Genomic DNA, 15,102 nt, shown 5'->3' with positions numbered 1-15,102 from the left:
CATATACCCAACCCAAAGGATAAGGTTTAGTATGAGGAATGGTCTCCAAGTTTAGTTTATTGAAAATCACCTCTAAAATTAGGTTGGCTTGAGATCCATTATCAAATAGAGTATCTACTTTGTTATGTTTTGTTATGAATTTGATATGGAACAGCTCAATTCTTTCTTTTCCATTTCGAGTCAATGGTCTTGCTAGAAGAACTAGTACTTGTAATAGAATATTTACCTTTTAATCCCATGGTTGTGATATTGGCCTCATCTCCAAAATCAGATCCTAGACTTTGTTGAGCTATTGCAACAATATTTTCTCTCTCCTTGTTAAATATTTGGGGTCTCAATTCAGGATGAAGTTTCCAACAATGGTCTTCATCATGGCCTTATTTTGAACAACGTTTACATGTGCTTTTTTCTCCTACTTTCTTCAGTGAAGCATTATTTTTATCCTTTCCTTTGTCTCTAGACATAAATGGCTTCTCACTAATCTCTTCAGAAACATTCTTCCCTCTTGCTTCTAAATGCATAGCTTGTACACACACTTTATCTAGCTTTGTAGGGTTAAACATAAGAATTGTATGCCTCAAGTAACTATGTAAACCACCTATGTATTTAAGCAGAGTGTATTGAGAAGATAAATCTACACCCAAAATTAGAGCTCTTCTTCTAAACCCTTGGGTATAACTTTTAACCCTTATACCCTTTTCTTCTCTAGAATTTTTCTAGTCCATTATTTCTTTCTGCATGTATTCTAATGGATAAAATTGTCTTCTTAATGCAACTACAAAATCATTCCAAGTGGAAATAATCTTACCACTTTTCCTGAGATCCTCTTGAGTTTTGGCCTCCCACCAAATGATTGTTTCAATTTCCAACCTTAAAGAAGCAAGATGAATTTTAGTGGAATCATCATCAATTTGTTGAATCCTACAATAGACTTCAAGTTGATAATCCCAATTATCCAATTCCTCAACATCTACTTCCCAATTGAACATAGGAAATTCAAATTTTGTATTAATCTTTCAAAAAATATTTTTACCATGTCCCATTGGATTTCTTGGAGGAGTATGTGAAGGGGTTGAAGTAGAAGAAGATGAGGGCGAATATGGAGGTGAAGAAAAAGGTGGAGGTGGAGGTGGTGGTTTGTCACCAATTCCACCATGACCTTTTAGAGGATTTGGGCTCTCTCCTTGAAACCTTGTGTTTCTCTATTCAGATAGAACTTTCACCATTTTAGACATTTCAAAGAAATATTTTATGAAATTTATTTCATCCTCAGACATTCCCTCATGACCTTTTTCATGTGCCACGACTGGTGAAGCTTGAGGTATGTGTGGCTTCCTTGAGCCCACTTGAGGATTTGGCTCTACAAGCACTCCTTCTCCTCTTTTCAGATTCAACCTTCTAAGCATTAGAAAACGCTTGCAAACAAAATCAAACCTTCAAAATAACCTTGAGCTCTGATACCAAACTTATGTGTATTACAAAATTCAAGGTTTATGGAAAATTTGAATGTAAGTTTTTATGTCTTTTAGGAAATGGATCAATTTGCAAAAGTATATAAATTTATGGTTTTTAAACTTAATTTATATCATAAAAACATAGAAAAATATACCATACACAATAACACAAGACAACAAATTGATAAAGGAGTTCACCTCTCCAGGGCTACATCTCTTGGTCCAACTTCAAATGTTGGGCCTCTTTCATTAAGTGCCCAAATATGTGATTTCATGATTTACAATTCTCATAACATAAGAATAATGTATCCAATGGCTCTAGGACACCCAAAAACCCCAAGTTGGGCTTTAGTTGAGCTCAATTTGGCCAAAAATTGAGAAACTTATGATCTAAATAAGTTTGGTTGCTAACTTGTCTACAAACTAGCTCCTTTGTTCAAGTGTTCTACAAATTCTTCAGTTCAGGAGGCTGTCAAGTGCCATTTTCACCTTGGGATGGAAAAATTCCATCGTTTTGAGTGTAATTTGTCATACCATTTAAATGCAAAATGACCACTATGGTGCCACATTGGGTCATTCCCCCAAGGGCTGGGGCTAACTTCCTGACCCTGTTGCCTTCGGCCCCAACTTATCAGGTCACGGTTTGGCCAACACATGTAACTTGGGGTTCTCTCCCATTTTTCCACACCAGATTGCTTAGCAACTTATCTACTTCCATGCCCACAGTCTCATGCTTTTCCATGTGCCTTGGGGTCGAGCAAAATCCAAGCCCCACCCTCGACATACTCCAGCTCCCGACAGGCTTGGTCCTGTGGCGGGATATGTGACCACATATTAGGGCCTATCACTAGCCCCCTTCTTGTTACCAACTATAGCACTTAACTCCATCTTTGTTGTCGTTATATGCCAGGTGTTGTGACCTTGAGTCAGGGTTAAGACCCGAGCCCTTGGTTGCTTCACCATGGGTTCTATAGTGTGCACTGATCGAGGACTAGGGGCTTAGCCCCAACACCATTACCCAAATGGATTCCTCTAAAATTTTAAATATAGATTCGCCAATAGGGTTAATAAGAACCACCAACAACACATTGGTAAAGTGCTACATTGTCTATCCTAAAGCCACCGGTTCAAACCCGGTGGAGGTTAGCTTGGCCCTTAACAAATTTTACACTATTTTGGGATGTCACGTTGTTATAGACATATTTTGGAACTGCAACCCCAATCACATATGTCCATAAACCAAGGGCTTATAAGTCCCTAAAAGTGTTGCTCCATACCCTAAAGGAACAAGATCAGCTGATTACATCATCTCCCAGAAATTCTCCATGAAAAACTGCTCATAATTGGTCAAAACTAGACCATACAGACTGCTCAGTGCTAAAGGTGTGATGCATCTCACCTTCCACATGCAAAAAGTGCGATGCATATTGGAAACCCCTTCTGTAGGGTGCAATGAGCGAGAGTAGAACAATGGCAGAGACAGTTTGCAAGGTGGATGATCATGGAATCTTCCAGAAACTTCTTCTGTGACACTTGCCTCTCTGAATTCGCCTAGGGATGAGTAAGAGATCATGAAATATCCAAGTGGAATTGATAACTATCAAAGAAATGACACTAATCACAATCCCAGAAGTTGACTCACCCACCTACAAACATCTATATATGGATCCCTCATCCCAGAGATCCAGAGGCTAGAATCTTGTATTTTGTAAGGAAGTGTTTTTGGTTTCTTTGTGGATCATCATAGTGTTGGGTGATCTAAGCTTTTCATGAGGTGAAGAAGGGCTTTCATGCTGGGAGGATGATGCTGAGTTAGATCAATGGGTTGTAATCCTCTCTTCTAATCTTTCTATCAATAAAGCTATTTGAGTTTTCCTCCACATTCTTGTATGTTTGAGTCAATATATGCATTTGTGTGGTCAATATATATCAGGTCCTATATTGTTTATGATTTTATATCTCTGTGCTTTGATGGTATTATGCTTCTTTGACTTTACAGGTGCACTTTGAAGCGAGACAAGCAAGAAAGGAGTGGCAAAGACCTGTCAGAGGTGAGAGGAAACAAGCAAGGACCCAAGCGAAATATTGAGGTTGGTACTCTCTGCTTCTCTCTCATCTACTTCTCATAAAGGAAATTGCAAGTAACTTTAGTTAATTTGTTTCTAAGATAGAAACTCGTCTTAGTGGGACTAGCAGCTCTGAATAGACACTAGATTTCCTGATAACAAAATGGCGACTCCACTAGGGAGCGAATAGCTTGTTGCTTGTTTATATTTGTTTGCTTTATAAACTAACAGACGGAGCCTGAAGTCAAGCCAGCTAGCCTTCAAACTAATTTTGCTATGCAACTTAAAAGTAGATCAATGTTGCATCAGTCCATCTATGGGATTTGTTTATAAACTCAACAATTTATTTGCAAACATCCTAATTGCCTTGGTGGTGGCTCAAGTAACCTCACTAGATCAGCCCCTATGATTTGTATTTAATCATTAGCTCATCCTAAATCCCTGAACTAAGCTGCAAACTGTGACCAAAAACCAAGTTAAAGTCTCGTCCTTGGACCATCACACTGTCTCCTTTAGGCAATCTGGATGCATCGCACCTCCCATGTGTAGTAGGTGAGATGCATCCTTGTTTCTGTGTGTTACAGGTGCGATGATCAGATAAGACTATTTCTGCCTCGATATTTTGGTTTTTCTTCACTCTCTTCAGCTTTATTCAAGAGTTTTTCTGTCTGTGATCAGTATACCACTGTTGAAACTCCATTCCTTTGCATTATTCAGCCTCCATTGTACAAAGAATTGTGAAATTTTTATGTATTTTTCGCCATTTACAGTTCTCATTTACGAAAAAGTAGCTTAATCGAACTGTCGTCTTTTGATTTGGAAGTGTCGCAAGTGTCATTTTCAGTCAAAGAAAAGAATCCCACTCTTCTTGATGGTCGATTACACTGTTACTCTTGTATTTGATTTGAATTAATAGTATTTCAAGTGTCGAAAGAAGTTTCCAATTCAAAATCGCAAAGTGTCTTCCTTGTCTTCCTTTCGTATTTTGAAAAGAAAATTGTTAGTATTGTCACTTTGAAAGAAAATATAGTTCAGATTTGTACTTAGCATTTTTTTTGTCATTCACACATTAATAAAGAGGAAAAAAAATACATGCATGTGCATTTGCATTTAGACTACTTGTTGATTTTGATTTAAGATAGTGCATCTAGTATGTGCTCTCTGCTCTATGTTGAAAGAATCTCACTTCTCTTTCTTTAGTAGCTAGGATTTTCATTGCCAAAAGAAGAGTAAACGACTATTTATCATCTTAGATTGCATTTTTAGGAATTGTATATCTACATCACGTGGTGAACCTTAAAGGAAAACTTCTTAAGAAAGATCAACTATAATATAAATTCAATGAACATAAAAACGCTTTGGAACCTAACGCACAACATTTAGAAGTCTAGGCTAGAGACGTATTCTGGCGTTGTAAAGTCTGGTAACTATTGCTTTCATCATAGGTTGGGTGATTCCTCCTCTTTGAGATGACAAGTGCTAGTACGGACTTGTGCTCCCACGTACCGTCGAGTATATATTGGGAGACCACAATAGGCTATATCCTTTATCCTTAGGAAGCCATTTCTACCACCCTATCGATCACAATGCACTGAACACAGCATTTGGGAAGATTGACTGCCATACCGTAAAAAGTATTCTACAGTTTTACGATTGGTTTAGTAATCCCTTTGTCTAGATTTCTAGAGTATTCTCTTTCGTTCCTTTTCAGACTCCTTAAAGGAAAAGGTCCATCTGAGCACTTGTCACTTTAGGCTCATTAAAAATCGAAGGCAACTAGAGTCATCTTTAGCTTTTTCTCGACTCTTAAAAATTGAAAAATAAAGTTGTGTCAAAGCGTCTAAAATTCATTTAATTTGGAATCACATTTTCCCTTTATTTTGAGTTGATCAAGTAATCCGCAATTGTGGAAGAAAGTCAATCAAAACCCCATCGTTTGCAGAGACTAATGAGTCAACCATCTTTGACTCTTGAAAAAAAACTATTTTGGACCAAGGGAACTCGTTTAACTGGATCAAAGTCCCCTGGTTTGCTTGGAACTAGTGTTCCAACATCCTGAGAGACTCCAGTTACTCCAACCATTTCTGGTATCCTTGCCTCTACAGAAGAAGTTCCGCAGTCACAAGAGGACATTAGAACTGATCCTAGTGTAACGGTAAACACTTCTATTCCTGAACCGGCTCCATCTACAGTTAATTCAGAAGGTGTTATCCCTCCAACATCTGTCACTGCAGATTCTATACCTTCTTTGGCACCAAAAATATTTTATGGACCTGACGGTCTACCTCTCCCACCTGGATTGATTGCTATAGAGGAGATTGTGGAGGATCTTCCATCTATTACTCCATTACATTTTGGATCTGGGATCACCCTATATCCTTCTTCATCAGAATTTAGTCTCCCTTCATCGCAAGTTCCTCTAGAATCGCTAGGAAATATTTTGGATAGATTCAATATCTGTGAACAACCGTTGAAATCCAGGACTGTGTCATCTGACACAGCAGCAGCAGAACCTCCTACTGCTACTCCAACAATGTTCGCTGGTGTACCATCTGTCCCAACTAGCTCTCAACGGCTAGATGGAGTCCACATAGGGACTGTTTCGACAGTATGGTCTGTTCTTGTTTTTTCATCCGGAATAATATCTGGAATGTCTTATGTTGAGTCTCAGCAAATTGATCCTTCACAACAGTATCAATTTGGGCAGTCCAGTCTCCAGAGGCTAATGTTACCTTTGAACACTGGATTGCCGCTGTATGGGGGGAAATATTCCCTTTCATTGTTCCCTCTGGGAGAACAACCATATGAGAGTTCACAATAGAATTCGGGTCATGTAGGAATTACATCCCGTGGTTGGGTGCCAATACTGCATCAACAACCAAGAGTTGTATACTCAATGCAACCAAGTCTACCTATGTCTAATATCCCCACTACACCGGCTATTGTGACGGTGTCGCAAGTACAAGAATTGCCTGTTATATGCCAACCTCAAGTTTCTCAGGTCGTAATACAACAGCCTCTTGTCTCCATGACACAACCACAATCACCAATTAGTGGCTCCTTAACCGGAGAAACCCAGGCTCAAACGGGTACTATTACCCCTCATCTTGGTCAGACATCTAGTATTGGACAACAGTAAGTGGCTTCACAACCATGGCTGGTACAATATCAACAACTGCAATTCCAACAAGCTTACCGAAGACCTGAGCAACAAAGCTTTGCGGGTAATGGCCAGCCATATATTCAAAACGGTCAACATCAATCATATCATAATGGTTATGCCCATCAACCTTACCAAAGTTACCAGCATCAAATACATTATGTTGGTATGCAAAGACCCACTGCTTAGGAGATTCCATCTTATCATGGGTATGCTTTGCCAAACCTGAATCAACAGTTTCCCTTTGTGGTGACTTTAGAGTTACCGGATCTAAATCGGCTAACAAACGATCCAATTGCTTATGCCCTTTGGTGGTCGATGATTCCTCATAAACTTCCATCAGATATTCCTAAATTCAATGGGAATCCAGGTGAAGACCCGTCAAATCATGTGATGACCTTTCATCTGTGGTGTTTGTCCAACACTCTCAATGATGATTTGATTAGGGTTTGCCTCTTTCAGAGAATGTTAACTGGTCTGGCAGCAAAATGGTACATCGAATTACCTAGAGCTTCATTTGATAACTTCAGCACCCTTGCCACCACCGTTTTAACCCATTTTTAGTTACCAATTAGGTACAAAATAGGAATGGAGCTTCTTACCAATTTCAAGCAGATAACAACCACTCACATATCTGATCATATTCATGAGTGGCGACGTCGTCGTAGAATGGTAAAAACATATCTTCCTGATCAGCTGCAAGCTAAATGGTTTATAAAGTCATTGTTACCTTCTATTACAAAAGATGTGGCAAAGGGAGGGTTCGTCACTGAAGAGCAAGTCATTGCTCGTGCACAATATCTAGACTTGATCTATACTCAGTCTGGCACACTCTACGACAAAATCCCTGATGCTCCTAGACCAAAGTTTTATGTTCCTCCTCCTCCTAAATCAAACAAAGACTCTCATGCTCGCGATGGCGTGATAGGCACGACTAGCAAGAAAACCATAAAGGCTACATCAAAGAAAACCCGTACGTTTCTAGTGAAAATGCAAATGAGGAACCTCTCACCTCAGAGGTTAATGCTATGTCAACCAACAAAGGCAAAGAACCGAAGCAACCAGGAGGCAAGAAGAAAAAGAAAGGGAAAAAGAAGAAGCAGGATGAGTTGTCTCCTGAAAAATCTTCTGCAAACCCCTCTGGGCAAAGGAAACCCCCTTCGAGGTGTCAGATATGTGATGAGGATCATTGGACGAGAGATTGTCCACATAAAGCTAAAGTTAAGAAACTCTTTAAGATTTCAAAAACCTTAGCGGTATTGACTAATCCATTTCCAAACCCAGGAACCAATCTGGTTGCTAGTGACAATGCTTCCCCATCCCAAGTGCTTACATTGTCCATTTCAAAACAGAAAAATGATGCTTTTATATCAACAAGGAATAAAGATTACAGGAATCCACAGCTGTCGAACAACAAGGCTACTGATCAACCTAGTAGTTCGACAACAACTTCGACCAAATTTGTGCCACCCATCATTCTTGAGCTAACGATAAAGCTGCCAAAGGGAGTAGTACACAAATCGACATTTAATCCTCGTGCCAGAGTAGCACAAAACTATAATATAGTGGAGAACCTAGCCCAACCGCCGTCTGCTATGTTGACACTTGAGGTACTACAAAATTGCCCCTCCCAGAAGCAAGATCTATTATCAACAATAGGTGGGATTGGCCCAGCGGATTCCAATCTTGTGGCCTTTAATCATAAAGGATATGACCCTCAGTTACCAGCTCAGCTCACTTTCCTCATTGAAGTGAAATCCCTCAACAAAACTGTTCATCGAACAGTTATTGATGAGGGGGCATCTACATGTATTATGTCAATGAGTTTCTGGAAAACTTCAGGCTCACCACCCTTGTCATGATCGTCAACGGCATTAAAATAATTTGATGGACGAACATACACCCCATACGGGATTTTAAGTAACTTGCAAGTTGAACTAGGGGGAAAAACGGTATAAATTGATGTTGAAGTTATCGATGGAAACCTCAATTACAACATCCTATTGGGAAGGCCCTGGATTTATGTTATGGCTGTTGTTGTGTCGACATACTTCAGAAAGATTGCATTTCCTTTTCAAAGAGGGATTACAATCGTCGACCAACAAACATTTCTCCCCAACAGTTCACAAGTTACAGAAAGCATTCTAATGATCGACGGAAGCTCTCAGTTGCTCCAAAATATCAAAGTAGGCATACTAAAAGACCCTACATTGATGGGTACTTTTGCCCTACCGCCTCCAAACAATATGGCGAAAGTGGCCACGGTAGGAACCTGCAATATGGTATCTTCTATTCAGAAGATTTTTGAACACGATGTTAGCATGGATCACCACCAGGTATTGCCTCCAAGCCCAATAGAAATATTGTAGCAATCGATGTTTTCGGCATGGGAGGCAAATCCAAATCAATGCTCATCGAGTGTTTGGATAGATAGTTCTAAGGAATATGGTACCTCTTTAGATCACGGGTCGCATGTACATTCTACAGACGAAGGAATTGTTCAGTCAATGATGATAAAGGGGGCACCATGGGAAGATTACCACCATCGTTTCCATCTTCCTGATTACAAAGAAGATTGTTCCAGTGACCTTAATCATCCTTCAATTTTTGATTTCCTATGAAATACTATAAATATCGTGGATTCCGAGCAAAACTTGTCCAATATTGAAGAAACTATCACCATAAATATCTCGACCAAACCAGATGTTGTAGAGAATATTCATGTTGACAAATCTTGTTCTTCTTCAGAACTGGAAGTATATTACGCTCCCTTTCGCGAGCTCAGAGATGTCTTTGCATGGTCATATGAAGAAATTCCAGGAATTGACTCGAGCATAATTGAACACGAAATTAAGATGTATCCAGATGTCAAACCAGTACGACAACAGCTTCGGCAGGTGCACCCAAAGAAAGCTGCTACCATCAAGGCAGAATTTGAAAAACTTCTTCATGCTGGTTTCATTTACCTAGTTCCTCTAACCGATTGGGTATCGAACATTGTTCCTGTGATGAAAAAGCAAGGAACAATTAGAGTGTGCGTTGATTATAGGGATGTAAATCAAGGTTGTCCAAAGGACAACTACCCTACATGCTTTATCGACCAGATAATTGATGAATGCGCCAGATGCGAAATCTTTTCGTTTATGGATGGATTTTCTAGGTACAATCAAATAAATATCCACCCACAGGACCAATCAAAGACTGCATTTATTTGTTCATGGGGCACATTCGCGTACCGCAAGCTACCTTCTGGTTTAAAGAACGTAGGGGCAACCTTTCAGAGGGCAATGAATTATGCCTTCCATGACATCAAGAACATCATTCAACCATACCTCGATGATCTTCCGGCTCATTCGTGAAAGTGGTCTGATCATCCGCGGCATTTGAGAGCAATATTTCTATGTTGCCAACACTACAAGATACGACTCAATCCACACAAGTGTGTGTTTTGTGTCAGTTTTGGTCACTTAATTGGCTTTGTAGTCTCAAAGGACGGGATTTGCCTCGACCCATGTAAGGTTGAGGCAATCATCGATCTGACTCCACATTCAAATTTTCTTCAGATTCAGAAACTCCAAGCGAAAGTAAACTTTCTAAGGAGGTTCATTCCAAATTACGCCAAACTTGCTAAAAGTTATACACGTATGTTGAAAAAAGAAGTACCCTTCAACTGGGATCAGGTTGCACAAGCTTCCTTTGATGCTCTGAAGGAATCCCTAATAAAAGCATCATTAATGTATGCTCCTGATTATCAAAAATACTTTAACCTGTATCTGGTTGTAGTAGATACGACCATCACAATGGTTTTAGTTCAAGAAGACACTGGAATCGAACATCCTGTCTATTATTTAAGTCAAAACTTAAATGATACGGAAAGAAAATACTCCTATGTTGAAAAGCTAGCTCTTGCATCTGTTTAAGCGATACATAGATTTCGACATTATGTCCTCTTCCGAAAAACTACCATTTTGTCAAATTGCAACCCCATGACTTACATCTTGTCGCAACAGTTGCTTGGGGGCAAATATTCGAAATGGATAGCAATTTTGCAAGATTTTGATCTGGAATTCATAAAATTGAAATCAAAGAAATCCTTGGTTTTCGCAAAGTTACTATGTGACTTCCCATCATTGTCCAACAATTCAACATCCAAAGAAACAATCGTGGATGAATCTTTGTTTCTGATATCTTCAAGAAATCTGTGGTATGGAGATATAATCATCTATCTCCAAACCCAAACATATAGGTCTAACACCTCTCGCTTAGAACAACGATGTACTCAATACCAACCAAAAGACTACATGATTTTCGTTGATACACTTTACCGTCATGGTATCGATACAGTTCTGTCAAGGTGCCTCACTCATGAGGAGGCCGAAAACGTATTGAATGATTGTCATTCAGGCGCATGTAGGGGGCATAAATCTGGTTATGCTACGACACAAAAGATTTTACAAGCAGGATACTTCTGGCCAACAATTTTTAAGGATTGCATAACTGCAGTCAGAAGTTACCATGCTTGTCAAATCTTCGACCGCAAAACCAGAATACCGCCCACACCTCTGCAACCAGTGGTTGTTATTGGGCCATTCACCAAATGGGGCATAGATTTCATGACATGTAACCCCACCTCGGCCAGGGGGCATAGGTATATCATAGTTGCAGTTGACTATTTTACGAAATGGGCCAAGGCAATGCCTACATTAAACAACAGCGGCGAGACCACTGCTCTTTTCTTTTTCAATCATGTAGTCTCCAGATTCAGTGTTCCACAAGCTATAGTCAAAAATCATGGATCACTGGAATCTTGTATTTTGTAAGTAAGTTTTGTTGGTTTCTTTGTGGAGCATCATAGTTTTGGGTGATCTAAGCTTTTCATGAGGTGAAGAAGGGCTTTCATGATGGGAGGATGATGCTGGATCAAATCAATGGGTTGTAATACTCTCTTCTAATCTTTTTATCAATAAAGCTATTTGAGTTTTCCTCCACATTCTTGTATGTTTGAGTTGATATGCATTTGTGTGGTTAATATATATCTGGTCATATATTGTTTATGATTATAGATCTCTGTGCTTTGATGGTATTATGCTACTTTGACTTTATAGGTTCTTTTTGAAGCGGGACAAGCAAGGAAGGAGTGGCAAAGACCTGTTAGAGGGGAGAGGAAACAAGCAGGGAGCCAAGCAAAAGACTGAGGTTGGTACACTCTTCTTCTCTCTCATCTACTTCTCATAAAGGAAATCACAATTAATTTTAGCTTGTTTGTTTCTAAGATAGCTACCCGTCTTAGTGGGACTATCAGCTTTGAATGGTCGAGGCGATGCCTACATTAAACAACAGTGGCGAGATGGCTACTCTTTTCTTTTTCAATCATGTAGTCTCCAAATTTTGTGTTCCACAAGCTATAGTCACGGATCATGGATCGCATTTCTGCAATCACATGATGGTCGAGTTGGTTGCCAAATTTGGATTGTCCCACGATAGCTCCACTCCATATTATCTGCAACCTAACAGGCAAGTTGAGGCAATCAACAAAGTCCTGAAACGCATGTTGCAAAGGATGATTGGAGTCCATAAACGGAGTTGGCACCTAATCCTGTACTTAGCCTTGTGGGCATACTGAACATCAGTAAGAAATGCGACTAGGTTTACACCCTTTCAGTTGGTGTATGGCTTGTAAGCGATCTTGCCAGTTCAGTGCAAAATCTCGTCCCTCAAGCTCGCAGTCGACCTTCTCCCTGGAACTTCAAAAGAGGAGGCTCGTCTCTTGGAATTAATCCAACTGGATGAAACCCTTCGTGATGTCGCCGTAGCTAATGAAGCACATAAGAAACGAGTCAAGGCGTAGTTTGACAAGAATGTCAAACCCCGTGTCTTCTTAAAAGGTGTACTGGTCTTACTTTATGACCAGGAATTCGATAAATTGGGAGCAGGTAAGTTCCAGTCTTTGTGGATGGGCCCCTATATTGTTAAGAACGTATTAGCAAAAGGAGCCTATGAGCTAGTAGATTATGATGGAACTCCACTGTCACAACCCAAAAACGGGTTGTACCTTAAGAATTACTATGCTTGACTCAGTGTAGTAACCTCTTCATATGATTTTGTTACATTTTTTTTTTCTCTAAGAGCAATTGTTTTGGTTAGGTAATCCACTTTTATATTTGTTGCATATGTTTAACCTATTGGAATCGTATGTTGGATATTGACGGAGCGAGTCGTAGTTCACGGAACCTATCTTCTGCGGCCTAGGCCATCTTTGACCCAAGCGACGAGTTAGTGAGTTTCAGAGGGGTGTGTATTGGTCAATCAACGAACAACATCGTTGAATACAATGTGTTGATAGAGCTCCTCTTGATGTCATCGTGCATGGAATATGCCGACTTGTCGTCAGGCTAGACTCACAACTCGTCATTCTACAGCTTACCGACATCTATTCCGTGTGGAATCCAGCTATCTATCATATGTTCCTAAGGGTCAAGATTTTGGAAAGACAGTTCGATTCTATTCAATATCAACACATTTCCATAAACTTAAACACATTAACAAATTCATTAGCAAAGTATGTGTTAGATAGACATTTGCAACATTTATAAAAGAAAAGCATTTCATCAATATTTGCATCAGGATCATATAACCTAACCAAAATAAATCTCCGAAAATCAAAAATATATAAAACTATTTATGGTTTATGCATAGTGTTCTGTGTCCAAGACAAAATCGGTCATACAACCCAAAAACTAAAAATTCTAGGGGGCACCCTAGTCTAATGGTGCTGGTGATAACAAGTCACCGCCTGTGCAATCATACGTAAAAGCCTAGTCCATCAACTTGGCATGCCAGTTGTATGTTGCTATAATCTCAGAGGCAGCTTGTAGGTCCTCACATCTAGGATACCAAGGGTGAGACCCTCTATGTGATCCTGCAACACTATAAGAGTCTCGGCCACATCCAGGTTGTGAAGGATAACCCTCCCTATAGCTTCTCCTGCTGGAACGGCAGCTGCTACCCTCGGGTGCACTGTTGGTCGCACTGGTCCACTATCTGCACAAACACATGAGTTTTGATTAGTATTGATAAACATTTAAAAAACACAAAAACATTATAAAAGCAATAAACAGAGACATGGTCAAATATTTTTACCTATGACACCCCACTACTCGCCAGCCGGCAGGGCTAAATTTGGGTCACCCCGAAAATCCATCCTAGCATATGGATACTCGGCATAAACCATCTGTTGACAGTTGAACCACTCGAAAAAGGCATCAGAGAATGAAACCTTTGATTGACCAGCATGTATGGCCATAATTTCAACCCATATCTGCATCTGTGGCTCAGTCGGTGGTGGCAGACTGAGTGAAATTTACTTTGGCTGCATCAATGGGATCTTCTCCAAGGCAAAAGCGGTCAGAATAGAACCATAGCCAAAATTCTTGGATCCTCCGTTTTTCACCTTGGTAAGTTGTTCTTTTATCACCGGAAGTACTGCATCACACCAGTTGAAGACCTTTGGTTCAAGGCATTCCAAGGCATACTGCATATAGGACCTTTTGGCCAAGTGAAGAGCCACGCTGCCAGCTAATCTAGCAAAGATAAATAAAATAGTCCTCAAGGATCGGTCAGTGACGTCTCTAATACTGATCTTACCATCCCTGCTCAACTTGATAGTGAGATAGGGTCAACACGCCTTGATAAACCGGAATAATGTCACTGTTCCCTCCTTGATCTTAGGTTGAGAAAATGGATTCCACCAACCAAGGATTTTCCCTTGGAGGAAATCCTAGTCATTTCTCCTCTTGGGGAGATGTTGGTGCACCTCATATGGCCACATTGTCCCTTCCAGGACTGACGATTGGCCTACCAGTATGGCTCTTCTCGACCTCTGTCATTCAAAGCACCGTGATTCCTAAGCAATCAGGTCAACAACCAGATGATACTAAAGCTACCCCCAAACCTTCTACTTTGTTTTTTTCTCCCTCTACTCCTTCCTCTTTGCTTGGTAAAGTTGGTGAAACTAAAAACCAAGTAACTTAGAAGAAGAAGAAAGGGAAGGAGAAGAAGAAGAAGGAGCCAACGGCCAAAAGGGGAAACCTTACATCGTCTAGTGAAAATCCACACATTGCACCATCTAGGCCTAAATCTCCATGTGTCATTTGCAAAGGGGACCACTATCATCAAGATTGTCCTTGCATCACACGGATCTTAAGGGACTGGTCTCCCCGCTTGCACAATCCGGTGTCCTCAACCTCTGACAATCATGTTGAAAGTATAATGTCAACTAGTGAAAACGAAGTCACTGGATAGAGAGGAAGATCTAAAATTCCTTGAGGGTGTGTGAAGGTGACCATGCCATCCACCATTCTCCCTTCCTAGATGAAGCTAAAAGAGTCTTGGATAACCGTCCTGCTTCACCACTACGGCTTCC

Source organism: Pinus tabuliformis, chromosome 3_1, assembly GCF_031772625.1.
Source record: "Pinus tabuliformis cultivar Carrire ecotype Pingquan chromosome 3_1, CPIR1, whole genome shotgun sequence".
Taxonomy (NCBI): Eukaryota; Viridiplantae; Streptophyta; class Pinopsida; order Pinales; family Pinaceae; genus Pinus; species Pinus tabuliformis.
This window is presented reverse-complemented; position numbering follows the sequence as displayed.